The sequence below is a fragment of the Stegodyphus dumicola genome, chromosome X1 (assembly GCF_044657685.1).
Source record: "Stegodyphus dumicola isolate Sdum_Otavi_A_Nest chromosome X1, ASM4465768v1".
NCBI lineage: Eukaryota > Metazoa > Arthropoda > Arachnida > Araneae > Eresidae > Stegodyphus > Stegodyphus dumicola.
The window spans coordinates 194,675,473-194,691,471 of NC_140780.1; the positions used below are offsets into that span (position 1 = coordinate 194,675,473).

The window sequence follows — 15,999 nt, forward strand, 5'->3', positions numbered from 1 at the left end:
TGAAAAGATATTGCAAGAATAATTTCCATTGGTCCCCAGCGCTTTTTATCTCTCTGAGTATCACAAGAAGATGTTGCACCTTCTAATCCTGTTCAATCCTATTTAATTGCAGGAAATATGTAGATCAAGCCATTCGCAGTAAATTACCATTTTTCAAATACTCTCGAGAGGAGTATCGTTGTGTGATATCGTGGATATAAAGAAGTCTGTGCTGCCAAAAGACTTTGTGCTCAGTAAAATTTTGCGTATGCGCCAATACTATTGCTTGAATATCAGGATTATTGCTTTAAAATGCTTTTTGAAAATATGCCAGTTTTACACTTTTAAACCTATATCTTCTTACAATGTTATTTTGAATACAGCTTGTCCTTTAGCTCTCTTGAAATAAATATAGTACGTTTACAATCATTAAGCAAAACTTAAATTAATTCCTGAAGAGGAATCGATTGAAATTTGTGAAATTCCTTATGATTGCTCTATATCCTATTTCAAACGTGCGCATCTTGCATTGCAGTGAAAATAACACAAATCAAAATCCTCTTTTGTGCATCTTAATAGGAATAAGTAAATCTTGTCACGTGACTCCCTGCAAGTGCAGAAAAGTCACCAGCAATCTGTTTTGCTATATGTCTTCTGTCTCTCTGTTAAATAAGTCATTAAATGGCCTTTTTAATGAGCAGTGATCAGTGCGCTGCTCTCTCTTAGGTGATGAAGTACTTTCGCTAGCTGTTTGAGCACTTTGCATAATCTTAGAGGAGATATTTTGAAGTAAATCTAGCTCAATGGGTATTCCTGGACGACTACAGTATTCTTCCAAAGTTTTGTCCCCGCCAATTGACTCTTCCATAAACGCTTTCTTCTTGACGTATTCAAAAATATAATAGTCAAAATTGCTTGTAATTACTAAAGTTGCTTTAGAACACATTTATAGGAATACTTTTCGGTATTTTTAGCCTCACTTTTTTGACTGATGTATTATAAATCTGCGTAATCTTATGAATGCCGGAATGTTTCAGCTCCTGATTTTCCAATACATTTCATATCTAGCTTTTCTATATATTTTATGCAAAGCTGTCCAGCAAAAATCAAGTTATATTATTTTTACCAGACTTTCCTATAAATTTTAGCTTCAGTTTATGTTATGCAAACACATCTGAATTTTTTCTTGTGGCCACTTCTTTGCCTGCAATACTAAATGAAATGTGATGTTTGCAACGATCATCCTCAACATTAGGAAAATATAAGCGAAGTCTTGAAAATTTACTGTTTTGTTTATGCGCTACGGCATCATCCATAATATCATGATACACAAAAATTCCAATGCACACAAACGGAAAGTAATGCATATTCAGGATTAAAATTGTGAATATGGAAATCGCATCAGGCTTTTCCATAGAGTTTGGAAGAGTGTCGCATTTTAAAAACAGTCTACATTTGTCACTTCGCTTAAAAATTCACCAGGACGATAAAACAAACCTGGAAAAAAAAAAGAGATAAAATAACAGTTAATTAATTTTTTTTTTATTCCTAATGCAGGACAGCAGAGGATTAAGCACATGGGACATCTGATTTGTACTGAAACGATATAATCCCATCATGCAACTTGTCTAGAAACTCATTTTTTATCTCGAGGTAGCTGCCCCCCCCCGAGGTGCGTAACTTGTCACACAATGCAAGAACGCTCGACCAAACCTGAGCGTTAGCAAATCCATTTAGAATCCAGGATCAACCCTGTCCTCTGGATGCATATTTTTAAAACTATAATGCATTTCCATTTATTTCTCTGACATTTGTTGAAACATTCTTGACATCGCATTCATTGTTAACATGACCCTTCTAATGCTCATATATTAATAATGAAAAAATTCACTATGTTACCTGAAATATTTACAATATGAAACTAATTAAAACTAGTTTAACATTGTAGTATATTACCTATGATATATTATTAACATATATTCATAAATACTTTCAGAAAGCATTACTTGTACTGCATTACAATCTGTTTAGAGTCCTAATAAGTTAGTTATTGCTCAAAATTAATATTAATTGCATTGTATTAAATTTATGCTTTATTTTATTGATACTTTCCATTATACAATTTACATTTTGCATTCATTCAAAGCAACTCTTAACGACAACGTCAAATTTTAGCATTCCCAGCTCTGCATTAATATCTATTATCTTAGGCTACAAATTTAGGCTTTGATTATAATATTGAAGGCAACTTTTACATTTTCACTTTAATTCATTGTAACCTACCGTATCTGCAGTTGTACGATGGTGGTTAAAATGGTGAAAGTCTACAAGTCACTTTAACTAACAGCCTAATATAACTCACTTTCACTCTCGACGTCATGGATGATGCTGCGCGTTGCACCTGGCCATGCGCTCTGTGTGACGTCATTAGCCACGCTCTTGACCACGTGACCCTCTGTTGCAGAACCCTTCTTTTACCACTACTACTACCCAAGCCATAAGTTATTCAATGATATTTATCAAAATTCAAAAAATGACTGGCACCTTGAAATGTGTCCAAACTACTTTTTGCAACACATAATGAGGGAAAAATATGGTACAAACTGGCAAAAAGTATTTTATAGTTAAAACCAAGAAAATGCATTTTCTTGTGGCAGTTCGAGAAATTCGGGATTCCTAGGTTGTTTGACGGTTGAAGAGGAAAAGATACTGTTGGTTTGAAGGAAAATTTGGGATTAATGTTTATGATGAAATAAACCAAACTTATTTTTATTTGTTTTTAAAATACATGTTAAAGACATATTACTGGTGCGATGGAAATTTGTATATACTTTCTAGTATTAAACTTCGATGTAATATACAATAAGAATTTTGACCTATCTACCTTTAGGTTTCTCTATATTCTTTGGTGATAACTTGCTAAGTGTAGTTATTCCGCTTAACTCTTTAAAGGGCGGTGGTTATCTACAGTAACCACCTTTTCTCTTGAACGTCATACTCACTCGTGTGAGTGGTTTTCAACAATGACCGTTTCTGAAGTTCCCTTGTAGCTCGCTAGATGGCAATTAAGAAATATAAGCCAATCGAGAAACATAAGCCAGTAGTTAATGCAGCAATCCGTCTTCAATAAAATAAGCATTACCATCGAAGACAACATCACGACGATGTGCACTCTGCAGCACCAAGAAAAAGCCTGTAAGAACAGTGTGGGAATGCAGCACATGCAAAGTTGCTCTCTGCTTGAAAAAGAAAAACTGTTTCCACGAGCGCTATAGAGACTGATTTGTAGGGATGTGTTCTGTGGGCGGTGGTCACTGACACTAACCACCAAAAGCGGTCATTTTTTTTCACGCGTCTTGAACAAAATATGTGTAATTGTCCCAAATAATTTCATTGTAACACCTGATATAGTAAATAAAACAAGAGTTTTGCTGAAAAAGTTAATTGCCTTTTCCTGCCCCTCAAAGAGTTAAATGGGTACTTATTATTTATTAGTAGCCTTTTTGCTACTTATCGCGTTTTCTAAGAACGTTTTAAAGATAATATAATTTATTTTAATTAACCTTTAATTAATTAATTATAATTTATTTTAATTTATTTTAATTTTTTAAAATTAACTGTACTTCTTCCTCCAACAAAATTTTGTAATTTTGTACATTATGGGCACTGTATCAAACACCCAGTATATCTACAAAACCTTGGGTATGAAATTTTTCAAGCAATCCTTACCAGGCTTCTGGATCACAAATATTGGTAATGATAACATTCAGATCTCAATTTGCTTTCTTTTAAATATTATTTGATAGTACATATTATTTTAAATGTATTTTTTTTATTTAACGTTATGATCATAGGCATACTATTACTGCTGCAAAGACTGCAGCGTAACGCCTTACTACGAACTTGTCAAGCACTTTATTGCAAAGAAACTTCTTACTCTCACATCTGATATTTAGGAACTATATATTCTATTCCCTAATAGGCATTATTTCGAGAGAATCTTAGATACTAGATACTTACAAACCGTTGTATAATTTATAAAGTCTTTCGGATAACAGACATGAAAAATCAACTGTACCCTTATAAGGTATTTTCTCTCTCCTTTCTGTATGCCTTCATAGTGTAGCGGTTAGCACATTCGGTGCGTATTTGAGAGGTTCAGGGTTCGAGTCCGGGCAAGGGCATTGCACAGTTTTCACTTCTACAGCTTCAAAAGGACCTAATGACTTTACAGTGGCGCCCGCCAGTCTCTTTAAAAGAGGAATTTTCTCCCTCCTTTCAGCATGCTTTTGTGGTGTAACGGTTAGCACACTCGGTGCGTATTCGTGAGGTCCAGGTTCGAGTCCCGGCGAAGGGTTGCTCATTTTTCAAGTTCTCTTGCTTCCAAAATACCTAATGTGTCTACACCTTCTCCGGGATTTGTAGCACGGATGTTCCAGTTGTTAGCTAGGTGTGCACCACAAGAGCTCGCACGGTGGAATACTAAAATTTCTTATTACGTAAGAAAAGAATTAAAGATCATTCTAGTGCTTGACTTCTAGGAAAACTACTGCATTCTTTCAGAAAGTATCTATAAATATGCAGCATGTGAGGGAAAGTGTATAAGAGGTTAAACAATGATAAAGTTTTTCTCCATATCTGGAACTTTTATAAACTAGTCCTAAATTTTATAAGACCATCTTTACATATTGACAAGTTCTCTTAATTTCTCTAAAGTTCCTAGAAATATGTAATCATTCATCGATTCAAATTACTACGGTAAAATTATTTCGTCAACGAGCAATATACTAGTATAAAAACATTAAAAAATATCTAGTAGGAATTTACTGAATGTCATTTCTTGTGTCGAAGTTACCATTGTTAATGATGAGCAAATGAACATCTATTTCATCAATGTTGCGTTATTAACTTATGTTTTGTTTATTGAATTTGCTCTGAATCAGCTCGAACAACAGAAAGGAATTATCACCGCTCTCGTAATTTTAATACAGACCCTCTATATTCCTCCAATGAGTGCTAAATTATTCACCTAGTTGGCACCAAAAGCTTATCTTCTTTCTTAACCTCAATAAGTAGGGGGAAGGTAAAGGATGGGGGTAAGGATCGAGGGAGGGAAAAAGTTTAATCGAGACGTTTCCTTTGATAATAACGAAGTTTTTGAAAGTATTGACTTCCATTTTTTTCCCCTTCCCCAAAAATATATAAGACAGCGGTGTGCCATTATTGATCAAAGGCTTTAGTAAGTTTAATGTCGTTACAAAATGTTTGCTACTCCATTCTTAATTAAAAACGTTTTCTTATTTTCACTTTTTTTACCCACTTGGTTGTTTTCTTCTTTCGTCAGCCTTTTCTCCACTTTTTTCCCTCCTAGAGTTTATCATTTTTTCATTTTCTTATTATAATCAGAAAAGGAAAAATGTTTATCGCTTTTTTTTAATCCCTGGTCTTAGTGGATTTTCTTTATTAAATTGCGGATGAGCCTGCTTTTCTTTTCCTGTTGATTACTTTTTCTGTTTTTCTGGCGCATGCAGGAGGTTTCAACAGATAATTTAATTATAAAAGTTTTCAGTATTAACGCAGACTCAATATATTCTATGATTACATGCAAAATTTTTCAAGGTTTTTTAACAATTCTTCTGCGCCAAAAAAGTATGCATCCCTTTATCAGTTTGAATCTCAGTGTCTTGTTGTTTGAAAAAGTCAACCGAAAAGGTCGTCAGTTTATCTCGCATCGAAAACAATTCAGATTTTAATAAAATTTCCCCCCTCACTTCAAATTGCATCATAAAGAATAAAATGCATGATTTGCAAAAAAGCGCATGTTTTTGGAAAATCACCTCTTTTGAAATCTAGGAAATGGGGGCAGGAATTTCTTGTATTTATGTCAATATATTAAGTCAATAAAATCACTAAACTTATTAAACAGACACACACACACACACGGCTATATATACGTATACATAAATATATAACAACTATTTTGTTGATAGCAATCTCTTCGTAATTAGCAAGTACAATAGTCTGTAAAATAGGTGGAGAGACAGAATATGGAGAAATACTACTGAATGCAGAACTTAAAACCACCTGAAATGCAAACTATAAAATTCTATCAAAAATCTCATTTTGCTTATAGAATAGGAATAGGAATGTTTAATTATGGCAAAGCACACGAGGGCTATCTGCCTAAAGGGAGGGATGCCTTCGTGGAGGACTTTCTAAGGGAAACTGGCTCGTATACACGTTACACATGGGGAAAACCACGAAAACGCCCATGCAACCAGCCCGTTCGCCATTTTTCTTATAAAATCTCTAAACTTTGAAAGTAGCAAGCATAAGCATGTGGATCAGGCTCTACACACTTTTATGTACATATATTTTGATCGGAGTTGACGAAAGAAGAAATTTCATTACCATTAAAAACTGGGGGACATAATGCAACAGCTATAAGAGGTTTTTTTTTTTTTTTTTTTTTTTTTTTTTTTTTTTTTCAGACACTGTACTTCTCTCCTACCTCGAAATTTTCTCAGAAAACGCTCTGTAGCTTCAGTCTTGATTATAAAGTTTTGAAAGTTAAACAAAAATTTTAAAAATTCACTTGCAATTTTCAGCAATTAAACGAATAAATGCTTAAAATGTGTTTTCAAAAAAGAAGCACATGCATTTTTTTGCATAATTTCTGGATTCATTGAGAAATGAGATACAATCACGCACTGCAAATTGATGGGATAATGGTGCGATTTCATTTGGTGATATCATTCATTGCATTTGCAAAAGAAAAAAAATTCTCGATACAAGAATTAACCTGAAATAACCACTTTACCAATAGTTTTTATTGTCTAATAATTAACAGAATCATGCGAAAATAAAGGGAAAAAAATGGGAACATTTAATCGCCCCGAGATCTGGTTGCACTTTTTTTCTTCATTTATCCGTGTCATTATCAAATGCTTTGTTTCTGCTTTCGTTGCCCATTCCGAAGTATAATGGCACAAGCTCTGAACTAAAAATCTGAATACACTTCACCGGAATTAAATTAAAATCATATGCATTGCACTATAAAAAGCAAGTTTATATAATACCTCAGTATGAGTATTTCAATATTCTAATCAATTTAGTTAAATATTAATAGCCTAATTCAGAAGTCAAACAACAAAAATCAGCGTTATACCTACAAAATTTTCACAGATTTTTGTTGTTTGACTTCTGAATTAGTATTTATTCGGCGTGTTATAGTGTCTTAATTAATAGCCTATCTTATTTGAAAAGTATTTAAATTTTAAATTCGAATAAATAAAAAGATTACGTAAATATCTCATGTGAAACAATTTTCCCTCAAATTACAAAACGAAATTCCCCCCATTTCCTTGGTGAGACATTAGGTTAATTGGAAAAGCCGGAGAGATGAAAAATTATCAATCGCCTTCGCCGGGAATCGAACCACGGACCTCTGAATACCAGCTCATTGTGCTGACTACAGCATAACGAAGGCACGCTAGAAAGGCGGGAGAAATACCTTATATACTCCACTTTTTAAAGGGCGACTGGGGTTTTTAGGGGACCCAATCGCTAAATCCTGGGTTTAGAGGAATCATCATCCAACAGGCTTGTAGTTCGGGCTCCACTGTAGATTCATTAGGATTTTTTGGAAGCAGACAAGAGAAAAAATTAGCAAACGTCTTCGCCGGGAATTGAACCACGGACCTCTGGAATACTGGACCAGCGTGTAGAACCACTACACCACGAAGGCACGCTAGGAAGGCGGGAGAAATACCTTATATCCTTTTTCTTTCTTCAGGATTTCGGCTAAGGATTATAAGATCGTCTAACTGTAAAGTATTCGAAAGGTAACTGTAAAGTATTAATAAGAAAACAACTTATAATTTGAAATGAGATAATGCATTTTAGTAAGGAATTATAGTTTAGGGATCAGATAATTTTTATAAAGAGAATGAATAAATAAAATCATATTATAAAATCCGTCATTTCTTTATAAAACACTTCATTTTATTACTGTAATTCAATAATAAGTAAGTTTGTGAATTGTGTATTAAAACTACATTAAGTTTATTGGAAAACAAAATTGCTGATAAAACATATTTCGAAATGTCTCAAAAATTTTAATTTATCGTAAACTGCAAATCTGCTTAGTTAATGCTGATTAATTTCTATGTCATAAATTTAATTTAAATCCATAGCACGGTATAAAGCTAATTCAGAAGCTCTGACAGGTGGAAAGGAAGGTATTTTTAGAATTTCAGTTTTTAGTAAATGAATGAAAATGTTCACTTAAATTTATTAACAGCAAGTAAATAAAATAAATAAAAGTATGCTATTTTATACGCATACGGATTTATAGACGGTTATGTAGATTTCTACTGTAAAATAAACGAAGATTATTAGTGTCATCAAAATTGTTTCCTACAGCTCATTTATTATAATAGTTTATTGCATTGCTATGCATAGATATTATTATTATGCATAATAGAAATACGATATAGTCTTCATTTGACCCAGTCTACTTGTTAAACGCAGCGATCATTTTGTGCTTATATGTTTGATCACTAACATTTTGCAAAACGGATTTGATTTCACTTACACCATTGTTTTCCGAAGATCACTCTGGTGTGAAGATAAAACTGTCACAATTCGCTACGTTCCTTTGACAAAAATCCTACACTAAAAGGGAGCAATAGAAGAGGAAGTTAGTCCAATGATATTCGGTTATCCCTCACAAAAGTGAATTGTCATATATCTGTGACAGTCCAATGGCAAGCCAGGGACATGATCAGATAATGGTGTGGTTGTAATTGGACACACGTACATCGGGTACAGGAAGGGCCGCTTAAAATGGAAACGGACGGAACCTCTCTGGCGCCAGGCATCAGACATGTCAATGAAGAAGATTTGGAAAGCTGTATGGAAGATTTGGAAAGCTGTGGATAGATATTTGGCTCTAGTCTATTCGGGCGCTGATGGTGCATAAATACCAAGCAACACTCCTCCCTCATCTCCAAATACTTCTGGAAAGCATTTATTTGCTAAATAGCTGAACCAAAAAGTTGCTTTGACATCTGAGAAATATCTAACATCGATAAAAAGAGTTTTATTTATATCAAAAGATGAACTTAAAAAAAATAGGCTTTTCAAGAAGCAGCCTTTCATAAGACAAATTTTCTTTTAAGGATTTTCATTATATCAGATGAAAATAAACATTCCACAGACGTTTAAAAATATTTCAATTCGTATTTTAAATATTTCCATTGATTTCCTGTACAATGGAAGACAGTTTAATATCTCGTAGAAGAAAGAACAATAATTAACTTTAACGTCACCTGAAAATGAATTAAATTATCAAACATTATCCTTTATATGCTCATAGGATCTTTTAAATTAGATAAAATTCAACTGTTACATTTATTCATAATGATATGGCATCAGAACTCTGTTAACTTCATATAAAATGATAATAAAGTACAATAAAGTGGAAGAGTGTAAAAAAAAAAGGACTCTTTAGGGTAAATGCTTTTCCTAATTTTTTTAACGGTAGTTATAATGATGAAATGAAAATGTTTTACCTACATTTACATTTAATTTTTTAAGGCTGTCTAAACAAATTAAACATACTTAGGTAAAAGCACTGAAAACTGCTTTGCATAAAGCAAAGTTCCTCTAACGCCTTCGTTGTATCATCCATTTGCTATATTAACACTCCCATAACTGGTTTTCAGTACATTTTATTAATATCAAGTAATGTCATAACATATATACATTAACGAATTATAGGTAACGTATTTGTGTGTTTGTTAAATTGACAGTACATTGTAATAAATACAGAACTGTCCAAATAGGATTCGAGAGGAATATTTCCTTGTTTATTATTAAACTAATAAGGTAATGAAAAGTTCATGTTTGCACAAATAAGCTTTCTTCTCCCTAGCCTGACTGTGATCCTGTTCTCATTCTTCGGAATATATCTTAATAAGTGTGTAATCCTTAACTACACAGTAACAATTCTGTGTAATCCTTTACTACACAGAATTATATTATACAAATAATCTATTTTTAAATCGTTTCCTGCAAGTTATAATAATAAAAAAATTAACATTTAAAATTTGTAACACGTATTTTAATAACATAGTTAATTACAATATTTTATAATCTTAAACCAACTGTCAATACTGTTCGCCGCTCTATCAGAAATGACGTTTGTCAATTTTGATTTATTTCTATTTGTTACGGCAATATTGTAATACATTATTTTCATACGTTGATAAATTATTTTTTGCATTAATATTATGGATTTGAAATTTGCAAATTTTTTTATTTCAAACATTTTCTACATAATCATAAATGTTATAAATATATAATTCTGTTTCATTTTCTACCAAATGAAATGTTTCTTTAATCTTATTCACACTAATCGGAGTGTTCCAAATAATTGCTTTCAGGTTTAAAATATTTAAAGACTGTATTAAAAATGTCACTGAAAAGATTCATTAACAAAACTTCTTTGATCTGAATATAAATTTAAATCATTAACTGAAACTGAAAAACTAAAAATTATTCACTGTTAAGCGGAAAGAGAATGATGAGCATAGGTTACACGGCTCAAATATTTTTGATTCGGTAAAAAAAAAAATCAGAAAAATTGACACATTTTTCGACGAGAATCTAAACGTATGTTACTACTACACCATTAGAAGAAATATGAAATTCTACTGGAAATTCCGTGCTTTAAAGTTTTCTGCTTCAAAAGATCCTCCACTTCCATTCGTCACCGATGAAAGAACATTGTTTTTAAGAAAGAGAAAAGGGGAGAAGAGATGAAAAGTGCCAAGAAAGGCCTGAGGAAAGAGAAGGGAAAAGAGTGAAAGAAAAAATGCCGATAATTCAAATCGAGTACTGATTTCACGATGAACAAATGATTATTGGTACCAAGTTTTCTTTTCAATTTATTTTTTTACCCTTTCATTCTTTTGCCATTCAAAAACAAAGCAAAGCCGGACTGAGTAGGAAAGAAAAGAAAAGGGTGGCTAAAAATCGAAGGAAAGAAGAGGAGAAAAAATATCGAAATGATAGATAGATAGTTTAATAGTGAGGGGTGATAATGCGATGGTTTCAGCGCCCTTTGGTATCTGGGACTTCCTTCAAAGTGCTGAAAAGGTCTAGAGTGTTTGGATATTGGCACTGGTAAAAGACAAAGATCATAACAAGAATCGATAATGCTTCTTATCCCTTGAGTTCTTTTTCAGTTCTAAAGATCTGTAGGATAAAATCGAAGAGAGGACTGAAGACAGAGAGATGGAAGTACTCCATTTCTTTTCCTTTTATATTAAGGTTTGCAACTGCTTTGAAATAATTAATTTCCAGATTTTATGCCAAAGAGTAAGTGCATCGTATATATCCTAATTAAAAAAAATACTTCAAAATCCACGAATAGACACATAAACATAAAATCTTTTCAAAAAATATTTTTAAAATTCGTCCCAGATGAGAACGAAATGCAAATAAACCTATAAATATGTGCATAAATAAATAAACAAAACAAGGTTTCGGTGAGCTAAATGAGATATCCAAATAATTAACGACACAATTGAATAGATAAAAAAATAAATTTAATAAACAAGTTCTGTTGAATAAGCAAATAACAAGACTAATGATTTTTCTGCAAAATACAGTAAATAATAATCAAATCTGATTTTGACAATATATAGGCAAATTTAGAGGGGATGCAAAAGTTAAAAATATTGATGATTACCTATTACGGGCTCTAGGAAATCTCAGTGAGGTGACACTGAGAGCGTAACAATTAAGTAAAATATCTTTAAGTGCTCAAATTCACAACTTCATCGTTATGTATTTATCGTTTAAATTTCTACAGATTTCGGCAGAGCTTTATTATAAAGATAACATAATATTTTGACCAGAAGGGAAAACAAGATCTAAAAATGGCTAGAGACCTGGCAAATACAAATTGTCTAGCAGCATATTTGCTTTTACATTTTTTGCTTATCCTCCAAAATCTGCATGAAATGTAGTTTCCATTATATAAAACTAAGGCTGGAATTTTGAAAGCATGCAAGAATGCGTAAAACACTTTTAAAACTTTTAAATTTGAAAAAGTAATGACTTTTCTTATAAACCTCCGTTGAAAACGTTCGCGGAAAAGTCATGTCATTTGCGTGAAACTTGCAGTAATTTAATTTGGCTGTTGGAGGACGTTATCATACTTTATATTGAAAAAATTACGCAGTTACATCAGCTGGGAAAGCATAGTTTATGTTGGAGTGCAAGCGGAATTAAAATATATTTTAATAATTCGGAACGTTGTCGCATTTTGCGCGAAGGTTATTTGAAGAAGGAAGCTTGGAATTATTTGATCAGAAATAGATCCCTGTCATGCCCCAACTCCCTTTTTGCCAGATTTCTGACTTCGTTTATTCTCTCTTACGAAGATGTTCCGTGGGGTCAATGTTTTAAGATAATTTAAGTTATCTGAAGTGAAGCAACTACTACCAGCTGCCACGCAGCTACCTAATATGAAGCCACTTCCCATTCTACGATAGGTACCAAAACAACCATTTTACTAATGCTTCCAAAATTATAAAGAGCGCTGGCGCAGGTATATGTGTTCCTTTGAAGATGGCTAAGCAATGCTTTTACAATAAATTAAGGAAATATCAAAGAAAGCAATTTCCTTAAAATTGAAAAGATTTTTATAATGCCTTTGCATATATTTATTTAGTAAAGTAAAGCATTTGACTCAAGAGATCCTTTGATAAAATTAATTGAGGTAAAAGTTTGAACGTTTTCTTAACTGTTTAAATACTGCATCTGAATGTAAGTAAAGGACAAGAAGTTACATATATTCGAAAGAAGAACAGAAGATATTTATAAAATGTGTTACCCTGAATATGGTTTCTTTAATCAAAGACGCTTAATTTTCTTAATAAAATGTAACTTAAATATTTTAATTCATTACATTCAGTTTTAAATAGACCTTGCTTTCGTCCGTTTACAAAATTACTGAACTAGCTCTTTGTAGAACTCAACAATCAAGTACAAGTAAAAGTATGGAGGACGACATCAGCGATGTAGCATAGGTCAACTGGTAATGTCTTTCCATACTAACTATCTCTTAAAAAATTCAAGTTTGCAAGCCTTATATGAGCTCACAAAGAAAAGTGGCCGAGCGGTAAAGTCCCTGAACAATGCTAGTTCGCTCCGAGGTTCAAATCCCTTTACTGGTTGGCTGCATGGGCGTTTTCGTGGTTTTCCCTATGTGCAACGTGTTTTGCCGATCCGAGCTAGTATCCATTCGGAACACGTAAATAATAATAATAGTAAATAATATGGTACACCGTGAAATCCCACTGTACACCTCACATCCAATATTTATTAAAAATAAGAATTTATGACATAATGAGATTATCTCAATCCACGCTGAGATTCAGAAATTGAGAACATCTGTTTGGATGTAACAAAAAGAACATATAAAAAAACATGACAGAAATAAAATAATAAATACTTAGAACACAATGTTATAATAAACTGTACTCATAATATTCAATAAGTGTCCAGGGACTCAAATCATTCCAGAATAGCATCAAAAAACACTGTGTGTTAAGAAACTGAGTATTCAAAAGCTTTTAGAAAATTTATCAACTTTTACAACTCCCTCGGCCCCGAAAAAAAATTCAACTGACAGTCAAAACAGCAAAAAGACTCAGCAAACGCAATATAGATTATTCTCTTGAGTCGCGCATGTTCACAGGTGGTTTAAGGCACTTGCTCACAAATCAAAAAGCAGGTATAGTTACACATAAGAAGCATTCATTTCTGGATGGGTGATAATAGTTTGTATAATTTAATGGCAGTTCCGCGCAAAATAACATCTTCCTGATTATCTTTCGACAATTTGGAACAGCGACTTCTGTTATTAATTTGCTTTCCAAAATCGTAGCCTGCTGAACTGCAAAAATATAGATTTCGATAAAAGGTTTATATTATGCAAATTTTAACGTGTAAAAAGTGATAAATACTCTAAGAAGTCGGGTACCTCTAAAATCACGAAACGTCCTCAAGATACAACACATTTTTAAGCTTATTTAATATCTTTATAAAAGAGAGTGAAATTTTGTGCACTTGTTTCGATGCTTTTAATAATGCAGTTGCTAATTTTTTTTCGAAACATTGAAATATTTTAACTAAAATACATTTTCTTTCATTCACATAATATTGTTATGTGTACTGCGTGCAGCATTACATAGACAAATCAGTATTTTTAATTGATTTGTTTTAAAAAATAGAAAAATAGTGTACCTACGTTAAACACAACATAATTATATTTTTTAAAATTACCTACGTTAACAATAGTATAATTTTATTTTCTAAAATATTAATAGTGTTTAATTTCCATTTTTTATTTCAAACTCCAAAATTGATTATTTTTTAACATAATTAAAGAGGACTTCTAAAATTTGTAAGCGTTAGTCAGTTAGTCAAAATTTTTTTAAGAAATCTTAACCTAAATACATCGTTGCGTGCGTACACTCTAAATCTCGCAGAGTGGGATTTGGAGGGTGACAGCAGTTTTCGCTCCGTTTCGTGTCAAACAACGCAAATTTACTGTCTTGGTAGCAGAACATGTTTCCCACTTGCAATAATAACCTTGGGGAAGGGAGTGAATTGAAGGAGCAGGACGACCCCCTGTCTTGCCATTGTCCGCCCAGACTGACCAAACAAATTTGCTAAGCCAAAGAACGTTCTTTGGCTAAGCGCCATTTCAAGCGAGGACAGTCGTAATAATGGATACAGCTCCTTTGCCAAAAGTAAGTTCGCTTTTAAAATATATATACAATTATTTCTTAATATAAATATCTTAATTATTATAAATTATAGTTAGATTTATGTGTCAAAATTTAAGTATGTAATAAAAAGTAGTTTTAGTTTGCTCTTTTTTTTTAGGTGTCTGTAAATTTGCTTTAAGAGTGTAATACTGTAACGAAGTTTATTTATTATGTATTGCTAACACAATGAAAGCTGTACGTATGGATGGTACTTTTTGTAAATAATTCTTAACATTATTTTTATTTTTGAACAATTTACGCAAACCTATCGAATTTAATTATTTAAATTTAGTTTTGCATGCATTCCTATTTCAAATAGAACAGCGGTGGAAAAAAAAAAAATGCATACTAAAGTTTTGATTTTTTTTATAACACAAGTGTGTAAATTATTTGGTAGTATTGGAAGATATAAAAACCGTATACTTTACTGAATTTCCTATTGAAGTCATATCGTTTTCAGCTTCTAGTAGTTTTTAAAAGATTTTTAACTTTCATTTTTTATAAATTCTGCTTATAGTTTGTGACAATAAAATTCACTTACTGTTACAAAGCTGAATTTTTCCAAAATATAAATACTAGCACTAACTGGGTCATATCAGCATTCTAAAACTTATATTTTTGCAAATATGTTGTTATTCTCGAGAGTGTAGGTGTAGCTAAGGCCTATTGAACATTCAAAAGTCCGGGAGGCCAATAAAGCTGCTAAGACGGCTTTCCGTTTACGATTTTAAAAAAATCTTACATTCTTTAAAAAAGACTGAAAGCTTCAGATTTTAAATTACGTCCAAAGGGGCGTTTTTTTAACATTTTGTGTGTTACCTTTATTTATTAAATATCATGTTCTTCGCACTTAAATTAAACCATAAAAACATTCAACAGCAATATCGCAAAATAATTTTAAAATGAACATATCTTTAGAATTTCCAATACAGAGTCTCGCGAGCTGAATATATATATATATATATATATATATTTTTTTTTTTTTTTTTTTTTTTTTTTTTTTACTCGTACAGTATTGCCATTGCTCGCTTTGAAATCGTTTACTTTGTTAACCAAAAATTCGTTGACGTATTACAAAATATTAAATAATAAAGCAAATAATAAAACCAATTTCAAATTCAAATTAGGGCTTCCACATGCCCATATTCTATGGAAGATTACCTTATTCAAA

The 15,999-nt window shown here is 32.2% G+C and overlaps 1 long non-coding RNA gene across 1 annotated transcript in view; it reads left to right on the forward strand.

Annotated features, from left to right (window-relative positions):
• LOC146993383 (uncharacterized) overlaps positions 1 to 15,999 on the forward strand; it is a 295,011-nt gene that overhangs the window by 119,962 nt on the left and 159,050 nt on the right. The window lies entirely within an intron of this gene.